This window comes from Cyprinodon variegatus, unplaced genomic scaffold (genome assembly GCF_000732505.1).
Source record: "Cyprinodon variegatus isolate N-32 unplaced genomic scaffold, C_variegatus-1.0 Scaffold891, whole genome shotgun sequence".
Lineage (NCBI taxonomy): Eukaryota > Metazoa > Chordata > Actinopteri > Cyprinodontiformes > Cyprinodontidae > Cyprinodon > Cyprinodon variegatus.
Window position 1 is genome coordinate 74,456 of NW_015151344.1, and position 15,302 is coordinate 89,757.

At 36.3% G+C, this 15,302-nt stretch overlaps 1 protein-coding gene and 1 pseudogene across 1 annotated transcript in view; both read left to right on the plus strand.

Moving 5' to 3' along the window:
• LOC107099632 overlaps positions 1-1,721 on the plus strand; it is a 22,340-nt pseudogene extending 20,619 nt beyond the window's left edge.
• A 6,866-nt stretch (positions 1,722-8,587) lies between these two features.
• The window catches only part of LOC107099633 (L-amino-acid oxidase-like), a gene marked incomplete at its 3' end in the record, with an annotated part of 16,363 nt that continues 9,648 nt past the window's right edge, over positions 8,588-15,302 (plus strand). Inside the window, exon 1 of the mRNA XM_015397846.1 lies at positions 8,588-8,702. The remainder of the gene's footprint in view (positions 8,703-15,302) is intronic.

The following is a 15,302-nucleotide window of genomic DNA, read 5'->3' on the forward strand; positions in this document are numbered from 1 at the left end:
AAGGAACCTAGATAAAAACTCATAATGTCATGTTTTAAAATCTCCAGGTACAATGAGGTGACTGGCGGGACAGATTAGATCACCAGCAAGCTTAACAAAACCCTCAAAGAAGGAACAGTCATCCCCAATGCTAAAGTCAACAAGATCGAACAAAATGCAAAAGAAAATAAAGTCAAAGTGTACTACCAGGATAACCAAAAAAATAATATAAACAAAACAGCTAATGCTGTGTTGGTGACAACCACTGCCAAAGCGGCTCTCTTTATTGATTTTGATCCACCACTGAGCCCCTCCAAAATGGAAGCTCTGAGGTCAATCCATTATGGGAGCTCCACTAAAGTGATCCTCACCTTCAAAAAAAAGTTCTGGGAGGAAGAAGGCATCCATGGGGGAAAGAGCATTACTGATCGACCCTCTCGATTCATTTACTACCCGAGCCACAACTTCACAGGAAACAACAAGATTGGTGTCCTGCTGGCTTCCTACACCTGGGCTGAAGACTCCACCCTCCTTCTGGGATTGAGTGACGATGATCTGAAAGAGATGGCTCTGAAAGACCTGGAATTGATCCACGGTGACCAAGTCAGGTCTCTGTGCACCGGAGTTTATGTGAAGAAGTGGAGTACGGATCCTCATAGCCATGGTGCATTCGCCCTCATGACATCTAATCAACGCACAGAATACGCCACAGAGCTTACAAAGAATGAGGGCAATATTTACTTTGCTGGTGAACACACGGCCTATCCTCATGCTTGGATTGAGACATCTATGAAATCTGCAATCAGAGCAGTTAAAAACATAGAAAGAAATGTTTTTGTTCCACCACAGATTCCTGGCAGCGCCAGAGAGGAGCTGTAGGGTCTTGAATCCTGTGTCTCTCAAAGATTTTAGTTGGAAGCAAAACTACTGTCGGCCTAAACAGTTTAAACACTTTGCTTAAACTTGACACCCTATTGTTTTTTGTTACTTATCTATCCTCCTAGAATATGGTGATTGTCACCAGAAAAATATTAAAGAACAACATAAGAAAAGCAAATAAAAAGTGAGGGGAAAAGCACTCAAAAATGCTTAAAGAAAGGAGACAATAAAGAAAATAGGTATCAGGACTGTTTGGGAAATTTATGCTTTCCAAGTTGTATACCATATTTTAAAAATTATGACCTTGCAACAGTGTCAGAACACCTTTTAGACCACAGTGTTTTAACCATTTTCTTATTGAATTTATACTCGGTCCTCCTATCACTGTATCTGTAATGGAAATGCATCCAAGAGACACAGAAAAATGTATTGGAGATTTGGTGATTGGAAAATGCCACTGTGAGGAAACATTGACAAACACTGAGTGCTTAGGAGTTCTTTATATTCGATCATTTGTTTAATGTGCATGGTCACAATATATCCTTTTGATTAGTCTTGTCTATCACAGTTCAGTCTGTTTCACAACTCATGATTTTTGTTTTGACTGTATCAAAGTTTGAGGTTCTGTAACCTGCAAACTAAAATTGAAAATTGTTGCACTGATAATTGTGCCTAAAAACAGCCATTCTTTGATGAAATATTCCAACTTAAACATACTCAAATCAGTTGACGTCTTTTGGGTTTTTTTATTATTTTTTTCTACATGGTTGTCTATCCTACTTGAGTTTTACTGGTATGAATATATCCTGGTGGTAGAATTGGTTTAGATCTTGTTTGAGGCTTAGGTTTTGTATTCATTTTAATGCATACTTTGTTATGTTTGGGTCATCTTTTACTATACTTTCATTTTCTTGGGAATTATATTTTCTTTATGATTTTAAATAAAATTTAATTCTGCTTATGTGATATCTTTGGGGATCAAAGGTGAATTATATCCTTGTAATCTTTCTCTTTATGTACTAACCTGAAAATTGTAACAATAAAAAACTGAAGCATTCACTTATCTGCTTTCATTTGTTTCAATATATGAGAACAGACCTTTTAGGGTTAGATGTTTACTGTAAATAGTTTTCATTTCCAAATCCTTGGTTGGCCCCTAAAACTCATTATTAAGATGCCTGCGGTAACCCAACCAAACCCAAAAGCTACTATGTGCAAATAGAAAAGTGAACCAGTGTTTTTAAACTCTGGTCCTTAAGAAACTCTGCCCTGCATGTCTAGGATGTTTCCAGGTTGTCCCACACCTGTTATCACTTAATGGTGGATGAAAAGGGTTTTCTGAACTCCAGTCACCTGATTCAGGAGTGTTGAAGCAGGGAAACACCTAAAACACGCAGGCAGTGAACCTTAAGGACCACAGTTAATGGTCGAAAAGCAAAAAGAAAGTTGATTTAGAAGAATTCGGAACAAGGTCAAATTAGTTTTTAACAAATTTAGAGCTATCAGAATTTGTTCAAACCAATTCTTACCAAGGAATAAATATTATTTGATCAAACTAAATAGATTAAACACTATTCTGCCTAATCAGAAATAACTGTTTAGAAAACTGACCCTTAATATCATGTGATTATTCCTGAAGGAAGAAAAGCAAGTTAAGAACCCTTAAAATGGCAGAGGGGAAAGTTTAATAATGCCCGGAAGCACACTTGGTGACAGATTTGTATGTTTAAGTGCTTAGCTATGGGTTGTTATTAAAAAGAAGATAATCTAGTTTTAAAGGACTACTTGGTCATATAGCAATAACATTTCTTAACATCCACCTTATTTTGGGAAATTCTCACCTATTTTGCATACCCTAATCGAAAAGCAAATAACTGTAACTGTAAGCCCACATTACATGTGCAATACAATATTTGAAAGCTAACATCTTCTAGTTTCTGAATATATAAATGAGAATTGGGTGAGCATAATACAGACCAAGCTGCATCAGTTCGAACCTGACTCAGAGTTGCTTTTTTAGTCTTGAAAATAATAGGTATTTTTTGAGCAGCAGTAATAAAGACATGCTTAAGAAAAGGCAGCTCTCACTGTATTACATTCTACATCATGCCAACCACAAATACAGAAAATTTCAGACCTCTAGCTACAACAGTTCCAGAGCTGTGGGGCTTTCAACTTTTGGAGTCACCAGCGTCTTTAAAAATCTCCAAAATGTGCCAAATTGCGCCAAATGCTTTTACAATGCTTTGCTTTACTATTTGACACATAGAATAACACTGCGGCATTTTGATGGCCCCAAACATTTATGAAGAACTCTTTTACATTTTTTTTTAGAATCAGTTTATATAACAAAATGTATAATTTTTACACCTATAATAACATACAAAATCTATAAAAGATAGTGAAACTGTTGCTTTTCAAGTTAAAATAAGCCCCAGTGCCTTTTCTGAGCTGCGTTTTTTTCCCTTTTCAGCCATAAGTATTGTAATAAAACAAAATCAGCATCAAGACTTAAAAAAAATAGGACCGTTGTTATTACTCAGCTTAGATATGTGCTCATTGATCCAGCCGCAGCTGTCTGTGTTTCTCTCACACAAGCCAGTAACGCGGCTCCCTTTTATTAATCCTCGGCACATGTAGGCTTGTTTGAAACCTTATTTCATTGGCTACAAAGCCCAACAGCCCTTGTGGTCTTAACCGACAGACTTTGACAGATGTTGTCATTTTGTACATAAATTTCGTTAAGTACAGCTCTCTAGACTATTTCCTCTTTTAAAGTGCAGCCTTGATAAAGGTAAGCAGCAATGATAAAAAACAATGTGATGAAAAAAAAGTGATGCAAACATATGACTGTATAGTTGCAGTTTCAACATTTCGTTTGTTTTGTTTTCTTCTTTTTAACAGAAAGAGTGTATAGCGTGCAAAATTAATTTGCCCTTTACTTTCAGTGCAGCAAACTCTCTCCAGAAGTTCAGTGAGGACCTCAGAAGGATCCAGTGTTGACCTAAATGATGATAGATAGAATCCACCTGTGTGTAATCAAGTCTCAGTATTAACGCACCTGCGCTGTAATAGTCTCAGAGGTCTGTTTAAAGCGCAGAGAGGCTCAAGAAGAACAAGGAACACACCAGGCAGGTCCAAGATACTGTTGTGGAAAAGTTTAAAGCCAGATTTGGATACCAAAAGATTCCCCAAGCATTAAACATCCCAAGTAGCACTCTGCAAGTAATAATGTTGAAATAGGAGTATCAGATGTACACCTAAGGCAGGAGACTGTCCATAGGACAAAAATCAGTTGTATTCTGCACAAATCTGGCCTTTATGGATGAAGCCATTTCTTAAATATATCCATAAAAATTGTTGTTTAAGGTTTGCATACCAAATTTTCCAGTTTTATATTCGTCAAAAAAAGTGTTTAAGATATCTCATAGATTTTGTTCCACTTTGTGATTGTTGATTAATATATGTATATTTATTTACACACATACACATGTTTATATGCATATTCATATACATATATGTGTGTATGTGTGTGTTTTTCACATTTTTTGTTAGACAATTGTGAGTTCCCTTTGCTATTCATTTGTGTCCCACATCTGTTAACCTTGTTTGTCCACTAGGTGGCATGATCAACCAGTCTGATGATACCAAAGACATCACAACTACATGTTTCACTATTTATCTTATCAATTAAATTTGCTTTTATTAATGAAACCTATCATGTTTTATTCTAAGATTGTATTTTGTTGTTTTTTTATGTATTGAATGCATATCTTCCCCTAACTGTCAGACTGACCTGGTGATAAAAAAATCTGATCCACAATGCTTTCTCTGAGAAAGAAAGAGAATTGACAACTCAGAATGAGTTCTGGTTTAAATTCCTGCTGCCAGTCAAGTTTATACTACAACATAAACCAGGCTTTCTTAAAGGTATTGCATGTCTGTGGCACATTTAAGCCTTGATCAGACACACAAAACGCATTAGAAAATGTGTGTCCTTTACTGAGGGAGTATATAGATGTTAGAGAGAAAATATCATTACAAGTGGGTTGAAATCCTGTAACTGCATTTAATCAGATATGTAGCCATGTACTACTTTAAAGTAGCTCATTGACCGCAATTCCTATTAAAAGCCTGTTTTGAACCATATGATATCCATTACATAAATTAGCTGTCAAGTTTCAGTATCTCCAATATGCAGATGTGGCTGAGCGAGATTCAAAGTTTTTTGCCTCTGACCCACGAGATGGTGCATTGAATGTGCATTCATTTTATTCTATTCTGGTGAAGATTAAAAGGAGAGGTAATATTTCTAATCTATTATTTTCCATGAATTAGGTTCCTAATAAACCCAGAATATAAGTAAGATATTCTTTGTTACATATAAAGCCCTAAACATCCAAGCTCCATCAGATATCAGATATCTAACAGTCCTTTATGTCCCTAACAGAGCAGTCTGCAGGTTTACTAGTAGAATGGGAGGCAGATCTTTTAGTTATCAGGCTCCCCTCCTGTGGAAATAACTACCAGTTTAGTCCATGAGCCAGACACCCTGTCTACTTTTAAGACAAAGCTTACAACTTTCCTTTTTGATAAAGCTTCTAGTTGTCATGGTTTTGACATGAAGATCCAAGTGTGATAAATATTTATATCAACAGTATGAAGGGCAGAGGAGGGGAGATTTATAAACAGCGACTCTGGGGGTCTGGTTCTCTATATGGCGGGGGATAAATGCAGCAGGCTTAATCTTCTGAGTGACAATCCTTTACCATGGAGAGGTGAGTGGGATCTCAGGTTGTGGCTGAAAGCTTGGTAGAAGAGACTAGATTTTTCAGGTGGAGGTTGTTAGTTTAGGTCAACGGCAGTTGCTGGGCCAACAGATGCAAGGAGGAACAGTTTAAGTCTGTTCTAGATCTCGTGAGGGTTTCTTGGAGAGAAGGCTCTTTACTCAAAGGCTAGTAAACTCTAAGGAAAGCTTACCTGAAATGACTTTCACTTGATCTAACTAAATGACATTTGTTTGATCTCACTAATAGTTCTCAAGGGGCTTAGGAGGGCTTGAGAATTATATGGTCTTGGTTCTGTTGTACTGTACTTTTCTTTGCTCCTTGTTTTCTAGTTTTATTGGTTTAATTCCTATTTTGTTGTAGTTTCTATATTTATGTTATGTCTTTTTTTTAATATGGTGTAAAACAGGTAAAATATTCATTATGTTTTTCAGAATTGTAAACATTTCTGTCAATGAAAATTTGCATCATAACTTGCAACAGATGTTTCAGTGTGGTGCTGTGCCAGGCAGGTAGCCCCATGGTCTGCAGGTTCTCACAGATTTGCCCCTTTTTAAGTGCAGATTAAAGACTCCTTTTTTCAAACTATCTTATAGAACACACTGTTTTATGCTTAGGATTTTTGTTTTTTACAATGTTTTTATCTTTCTGTGAAGTACTTTGGTCATCCTGGTATTGTTGTAAAGTGCTACACAAACTTTGATTCACAGGTTAATTTATTCTTCTGACACATAGCCAGCAGGATGTGTGTTCATGAACTATATAAGACAGTCCGATTATTCTCTGATTAAATAATATATTTACCACCCCTATTGGGGTGGGCAAAAATATAACATAGTTGCACGACAGAAAACTGTGTGCCCTTGAATCTAAACCTAAAAAGAAAAAGATTAGTCTAGTTTTCATAAAACAGTGTCTGTGGTGGTACCCTGAGATGAAGCTGAGGTTATCCTGTCTGCTTTGTGCATTTCCTGTTTCTCAAAAACATAACCCATCTTTTGTCACGCTTGGTGGTTGCTTATGCTGTAAGAGAAAAAAAGCATGGTTTTGCTTGAAGATGGTTTCGCTTTTGACTTGAAGTTGCATTTATGCCCCAACAACTTGATGTGCTGCTAAGCAAAGCTGACCATTTTAAAGTAAATCAAAGAAATAATAGGTCATGTTTGTATATTGAGTAATTTGTGGAAGCTGGTTTACAATGTGGAAAGGTTACTCTGAATGCAATATGACCCTCAGCCCTAGTTGAGTATAGTAGAATTTAAGGCTGTGTTTTTATCAGAGATGGCTCATATATCAATGAATGCGCTCTTGACTCTTTAAAAGTGTCAAGAGTGTGAAGTTTCAAGTCATGAAAATGACCGTAACTGAAGACTGAGATGCTAAGGGGAAAAAATATTGTGTTCTGTGCTTACAAAAGATGTAATAAGTAACAGAGGGAAAGAGATCATTTTTAATAAGAACTGCTCCATGGGATGAATATAACTTTATTTAGTGAGAGCCCCGCACTTTGCGGCCCACCGCCAGCTTATTCACACCTGGTCACTGGGAAGCTTAGGGTCATTTTTAGTCTGAGTGCGCCTGAGCTAACCAGGTGAAGCCAGTTACGATATTTCGTCTGCATATGAAGAGCTTGGCTGAATCTTTGCTCAATGAGACAGGAGGTGCATGAGATGGACCATCTCCAACATTACAGAGCAACTGCAGAATGTCCAGAACAACACTTTTCCTCCTTATCATTTTGGAGATCAATGACAATTGATTGTTCATTACTATGGAGACCGTTCTTGCTCAGATTGTCCAATCGTGGTCAGCGAGCCAATGGCGACATTGGGGTGTGCTGCCTTTCACCCAGCAGTTAAAGCAGCAGACTCGGGTTCTTGAACTTAAACAACAGCTCGATTTTTAATTTGGAAACTATGAAAGTTCAAGATGTAGAGTTCAAATATACTTCTTAGAAGCAAAATTAATAAAAATCAGTACTCATGCACCAGTGCCCCCCCAAAATGTTTAAACTGCTTTAACCAAACTTACTTAACCAAAACTCAGAGTAATTATAGCAACAATAGGCATGTTTCCATCAGCTTTCTCTAATAAACATTTGGAAGTACTGTATCAGAAAATCTGGATGGAAATGGTAAATTTGTGGTTATTGCGCAACACAGGCAATTGAACTAATTTTTTTGAATCAGCTGTGATGTAGCTAACTAGCTACCATGATTGATCAGGTGTTTCTGCTAATGACTTCTTCCCCTGATGTTCCGATTCTATGCGGAGACATGGCTTTCATCAGTTTCTGACAAGTTTTATTGTTTGACAAGAACTGAGCGGTCAAAGTATTTCACTGTGTTTTGAAAGAAGCTGAAAAAAAACATTATCTTCAAACAGATACTGGAAAAAAAAAACAATGTGGTATACTTTTTTATCTCAATATCAATATTCATTTGGAGTGTTTTTTTTTTTTATTAATTCTTTAACTACTTCTGGCACTGATTGGCAAATTAGATATTAGATATCTTGGATCAGAATATGGTTACAAATGTATATATATATATATATATATATATATATATATATATATTGTTTGTTTCTCCTTAACATTGTTGCTGATTGTATTCCTTGTATTCCCTGTGGTAGGGATGCAGCTGAGTTGTATGTATTTACAGTAGTTGTTGTTTAGCGAGTTTGCTGTGGTGCCAGAGCAGTTAATGACTAGGCGAACCAGGTGAGGTGATGATGGCTACCAGGTGTTCTGTATCACACACAGACACGCACAAGCTGATAAAGGTAGATAAAACAGAGTTGATGTTGAGTTTTCATCAGGTAGTAGGCATGCATGGTAGGTGGAGAAAAGCAGAGATTCAACTTGATAAGCTAACAGTGCTTCGAAAGAAGGCGGATCTTCATGCTCACTGAAAATCATACCACAGAACACATTCAGATGTAAAGAGTATGTGGCATATGGGGGAAGTAGGGTACAGTGAAACAACACAGAGAAACAGCACCTAGATGAGGACATATGAAAGACAGGATTTTTACAACACTTAATTACAGCTTGATGTAAGTACAGTTTAATAAAAAATGATTTTGTGAAAAAGAACTATTTGTAATTACCATAGCAACTGATGGGGAGGGATGGGGAGATTGAGTTTTGTCTAATTTTGTCCTTTTAGTCTTTGTTTCTAATAATCTCTGGAAAATGAGTTCATAATTACACTTTTAACATGTTTTAGGAAAAAAAGCTGAACCATCTTTACAAATACATCCAAAAACCATCCTCCTTCTGTTAGCATTTTCAATGAAGGCCATCAGCATGGTTTATTTTAATTTAATGCCGAAAACCTTTGGACACAAAACAAATAAGCAGTATATATATATATATATATATATATATATATATATATATATATATATATGAGAGTTTGCAGGAAACTGTCAACAGGTTTCAGCTTATTTGTGATAAATGTTCACATCTACATGTAAAGCGTTTCCGCTTCTCTAGTAAAACTAAACTTTAGGAAGTCATGTTGTAAGCCAGTACTTTACTTCTTAAGCAGCTGACTTCTTTTTGTAATGCACTCATTCTTTCCAACTTCTGCTTTCGAACATTACTGTACAACTGAAGAGCAAACTGAAAGTGTTTTTTCTTAAAAACAGTTGGGTTGACATAATGAAAATGTAATCTTTGATGAAAATGGGGCCTTCTTTACTTTATATGGGGGTTTTAAGGTGATCTTCACAGGAGTTGTTGATGAATAAGACATCATTTTTAGATCATCTAAAATCTGAATGAGATAGCTGAGCAGAGGGTGAGTTTAGAGTCATTTCTAAATTGGGTTTTAATTATTTGGGGAAAAAAAACTGCTGTCTACTGAAAGATAGCTATAAAGTTTATAGACACATTTTTCCTGAACTCTGCAATGGTTTCACCAGTAACATCGGGTATACTGAAACTGCTCCCCCCCCTCCCATACCCACACACATCTGTGGATGCGCCCAGAAGTGTTGATAAACTTCCATCCCATCAAGAACAGCGGCCTATGGACAGCGTTCACAGACAAGTTGAACGCACTCATCCTACACACACTACTAATGTCTCAAATGGGATTTCATGTGACCCCAGCCTTGCATGTGACCGTCTGCTGAAATTTCTGTCTTGTGTTACATGTGCTTCACTTATCCTGAGGTTTTTTGATATCTCTAACCGTCAGTGATGTCAAAAGTACACACATTTGTTGCTTAAGTAGAAGTATAGATACTGCAGTTTAAAAACACTCTGGTAAAAGTTGAAGTATCAACTTGACCTCTTTACTCAAGTAAAAGTGAAAAAGTATGTGCACAAAAACTACCTAAAGTATAAAAAAATAAAGTAACTTTAAAAAAAAAAAAAACAGCCAGCTGCCACTATATGAATTTTAAATCTCAATTTTTTTACTACTTTTAAAAATATATTGAGATAGGGCCAAAGATGAGGGAGGTCTTGTTGGTCTCTAAAGTTTGAAATATGCTTCTTATTCCCCTCTCCTTCCCAAATGTGGCTCCTATCTTTCCACATAGAAAAAGGCAGCATTATACAGCTGGGGCCCTCGGCAGCCGTAAGAATGTGCCAAAGACAGCGGTCTGCGGCACGCATGGCCTCGGTAAACCATTCTCCCTCTCAGCACGCCTGACACCCCATCCCACTCCACCCCAATGTATGTGATGTATTGTGATAAACAGTTTGTACTAAATTGTAGTTGACAATAAAGTTGATTGATTGATTGATTGATTAATATTAGAATTGTGTTCAGTTTGAGCGGCCGTTGGCTAAACTGATTGGTCAAAACGTCCCTCTTTTCACCTAAACTAAGTTAATTTATGTTGAAAATATCTAAGTTCTAGCTTTGATGGCTACTCCCTGGTAGGTGGAACTCTTGAAAATTATACTCCTGTTGTTAATTTTTTGCCCCAGCAAATACTGTCTCAAATGAGAGGTGGACGTCACTACAGCCGATAATTCACACCTGGTGGTGCAGCAGTTCTGCTCTGTAGCAGACAGTCTATGATCCTCTGTTTCTCTATACCTGAAACCTCTCCTAACCCTGCTGAACAGGAAACAAAACAGTCCTAATACCCAATGGTGGATATTATAAATTAAAATCCCTTCCTAGCTTTCCTTCTTCCTGTTCACTTAACCAAGTTATCAGCCCTCAGTCTGTGTTGTAGAATTGGAAATACATATGGTTGCAACTAATCGCTGTACAGACGTTTTACTTTTCAGACCTGAATTATGCTCCGCTGCCAATACCACATGAAAAAGGAAATAATTGACCTTGATCCAGGGTGTATCCAAGGAGAGGAGCTGATATCAGGTGCAGCTTTGCTACTCAAAGGCCTTATAGCATTTGGTCTTGAATGGGCTTGAGTATAATTCATAAGCTATATAGCCCAAAGTGATCGGTTCCCACTTGCTGACAAAAGCTACTAACTCAGCAGCTCTGTGGTTTTTGCTGTCTAGCATGAAGGAACAAATACAGATGTCTCTCTGGTGCATTGGTGGTTGTAATGGTGCCCTACTTATGAAACTGAGGTTATATGTCTAAACATGGCTGGGGTATTTCCTGCTTCTCAGAAATGTGACCCATCCTTTACTGCTGTTCTCACACTGGTTTAGATGTTGTGGTTTTTATGTTTAGGGGAAAGACTGGTGGTTCTGATCTATGGTCATAAATATTCTGAACAACAATCAACAGAATTAGGTGTGACCTTAAGCATGACTATGCAGTATCTGAAAGCAGATAAATATCCATAATAAAATACTTTTAAGTTTAGAGGTTTTACAGATTTCTTTGGTAATTCTTTGAGTAAGGCCGAATGCCACAGACCAACCTGTCCCATTTACAAAGAGATGGTCTCCCTGTGACCTACTGACAGCCTGTTAGTAAATAATCTAATTCGAGTCTCCTACACTACACATTGGGTAACATTTGACTTAAAAGAGTAATGCTTTTTGCTCGCATTCTAACTTCAACAAAGTTGTGTCTTTATAGAGCTGTAAACTATATCATGGTTGATGATGTAGACATATTTCATTTCATCATTTTAGCCAAGAAAATTTTAAATAATGCACTATTTTTGTGCATTTGCATTAGTGGGCCTTTATTTGTGTGAAATTGTGAAATAATTCACAATAATTTATAGATGCTGGAGATTGGCCTGTTATCCAGTGTAGTCCTGTTTCTCTGACTGTGACTGGCTAGATGTGCTCTGTTCATCCTTTGACATGCTAGCTGGCTAGGTGCTCCTCTGCCTGGCTGTGTGTTTCCTGGACGGGGCCGCCTTTTACAGCTGCTTTTTGTATCTCTGCTTCTGTCTCCTTGAACCCCAGTCGGCCTCGAGAGATAGCCACTCATACTGAGCCTGGTTCTGCTGTAGGTTTTTATCTGTTAAAGGGTAGTTTTTCCTCTCCACTGTCACTACAAGCATGCTTAGTTTTAGGGATTGTGTTTGAGTCAATGAGTCGATGCAATCATATGGATGCATTTATAACTTAGTGTATGAATGCATCCATATTTGATGGGGTAAATGCATTTTTTTTTTTTTGGCATGTATTATTTTTCTGCGTTTCAAATGTACCATTTGAGAAACATGTTTCGAACATGTAATATGGCAGCTTTGCTCTACTAAAGAGTATCTGTAACTGGCCTACTGAACACATGATGGTTGCCTCTGGCATCAAGTAGACCAATGACATTACTGAAGAGCCTGTGTTTATATGACCTTCAGTTTTCTGCACTGTCTTCAGTGTGAGGAGCGAATGTCGCTTTGGAGTAAAGTATTTCCAAAGGTCAATAGGAAAAGTAGATAAAGGAGAATAGTACTTGAGGTCACAACAAAATTAACATTTTCCGCTGCTATGTGTTTATATGATTTAATTCCAATGTTAATAAAATCAACAAAATAGACTATTTGGGGTATATATAAATATCAATCCCACTTTTTTTAAGTTCATTGTTATAGATTAAAAATGGGAGATGAAGTGTTATTATTGTCACACTTTTTCATGTAAGTGGGTGTGTCTAATATTACTGAATTTTAAGTACATTCCAATTTAAAGAAGAAAAACATACTGTGAGTATGTAGTAGTACTGTGTGTGTATGAAATAGAAAACAGTATTAGGACCAAAAAGGCATTGTTTCAAATGACATCTTTAAAAGAGGCAATGAACAAATGTTATTTTATAGAGAAAGTGCTAAAGAAGAGTTTTGTGAAGAACTAAAAGGTATCTGTTAAGATAGACTACAGTGTGATGACAAACACCATCTCTCTGAGTTTTTTTGCCGTCTCTTTTATACACAGCCTGGCCGGCCATATGTGCATGTACCTACATGCTTGAGAGCAGCTTTGACTCTGACATAGCCCCTCCCTGCCCAGAAAATGCCAGCGCCAGGCACAAAATGGTGGAGAGCACGCCCAGGGGATCAAACCGTCCTCCTGCTATTAGCATTCTTAAGTTATGAGTAACTTGTTTACTGAGTGATGATGCTGCCCTGCTGTGAAATTATCCTATGTAAATATGTGCATGCAAACTGATGGGTAAGAGTGTAGCTAGCAGTGTTGTTTTTGATTGACAGCCATCTTAAATTTAGTCTTAGTTTCCATCTTCAGGATGAAAACTATTAGTAGTTTTAGTCAAACTTTAGTCATTACTGTATGTGATAGTTTTAGTCCAGTTTAAGTTGGCTAAAACTCAAAAAAAGTTTTAGTCTAGTTTTAATCAGTTTTAAGTTGCAGCTCATAAAACATGTTACAGTTGCTGGAGATACAATGCTGCTATATAATTCATAATTGCTTTGGGGCACACTTTCATTTACAGAATTCAACTAATATTTTTTTTATAAATTAATGCCCTACTTTACACAAAAGTGTCTCACAAGAGTTGTGAAAATAGATGATCTAGTTCAACACATCATATTGGTTAAAGTAGCACACAGACAAGCTGACAAAATTTACAATAAAGGAATGATTTTAGACATACAAGGTTAATTATGCATTACTCAGAGATCAATAAAACCTTAATTACTCCAAAATAACAAAGAACAAAAACATTGTTCTTTCTGCTATGGCAATTTTAGCTTTATTTCTATGAATTTACCCCTTGAAAACCGCTGCCAAAGGGGCCAAAGTAGGTTTAAATTCATAGGGACCTGATATTAAATAAATTACACAGAGAACCTGCATAAGTGCTGCGTAATGCCATGGGAATCCGGACCTAAATGCCATGAATATGTTGAATACAATTTTGAAATATTTCAAAGAAACAGAGAAAATGTTTTAATAAAAATACAAAGAAACGTTTACATCATATTTAAATAGATACAGACAAGAGTAGACAAGTAGTTTTGTCTTTTAACTGATTATAACCATGGCTTTAACAAGACTGAAGCAAAACATGCGCTAATCAAAAAAACAAAAAAGCTTCTCCTTTTCACTCCTGCGCTATAAATCTGTAGCCAAGGTGAAGTCCTACAGATCTTAAAAATACCATCACATTTGCTATGTTCACATTCTTGATAATTCCCTATCTGTAGATTATTCACGAATTAAGATTTGAAATTTTTTAAACGTGCTGGGTAGCAGCCTTTTTTGTTGTTTTAGGATCAAAAGTTTAGTATCCCCTATAATTCAATCCAATTCAAATTAATTTCAAAATTATTATATTAAATGAATGAATTCTATAATAGTAAATTAGGTTTCCTACAGCCTGTCTCGGGGGGGGGGCATGGTGTCTGAGGCCTTGCTGCCAACAAAAGTTCTGCTTTTAATGAGGTGAAATCATAATTTGGAGTAACTAAGGAACTAAATATTATAGTTTTATACAGTATTGTTACATGTGATTTATACACTTATGCTATAGACCTTGTTTTATTACAACCTTTAAATCAAAGTACATAGGATCATAAAATTCCTAACTAAACAGAACAGAAGCATAACTGAAAGGAGAAAAACTTGTTTATTTAAATATATATTTTAAAATAAAAATATTGAACCAAGTGTCAACAGAATATAACTAGTTTTAGTTACTTTAGTTAAGTTGCGATAAATATGTACTGATACATTTAAAATGTTTGTTAAAATGCACTGACTCTAATAAAAACTGATTTCAGCTGTGAGAGAAGGTTAATGTTGTAAAACAGTACCTTAGTCCTTAAGCAGCTGACTTTTTTTTTACAGCTTCTGTGTAATAAACTCACCATTTCCAGATTCTGCTTTCAAACAGTACTGTAAAACTCAGAGACCAAACTGAAAGTGTTTTTACTGAAAACCAGGCGGTCAACATTATGCAAATTGAATCTTGGATGGTGAAGAGAGGCTTTGTTTTAAAAAATAATGTTTACTTTAGTTGTATGTTTTTTGTATTTTGTTATAAGGAACTTTATAGGATTCTGTGTTGCAAAATACAGACAGTTAAAGCCTGAACCAGATAGCTGAGCACATGACGTCAGAGGAAACTCAGCTCAAATGTGGGTTTTAAGCATTTGAAAGAAAAACAAGGAACTAAAAGATGTGTTGGGAGTTTATGCACAAACAGCAGAGATGGGAAGTACTCAAGTAGATTTTTCTGATATTTTTACTTTACTTTACTAGTTGTTTTTATGGATACTTTTTACTTCTACTCC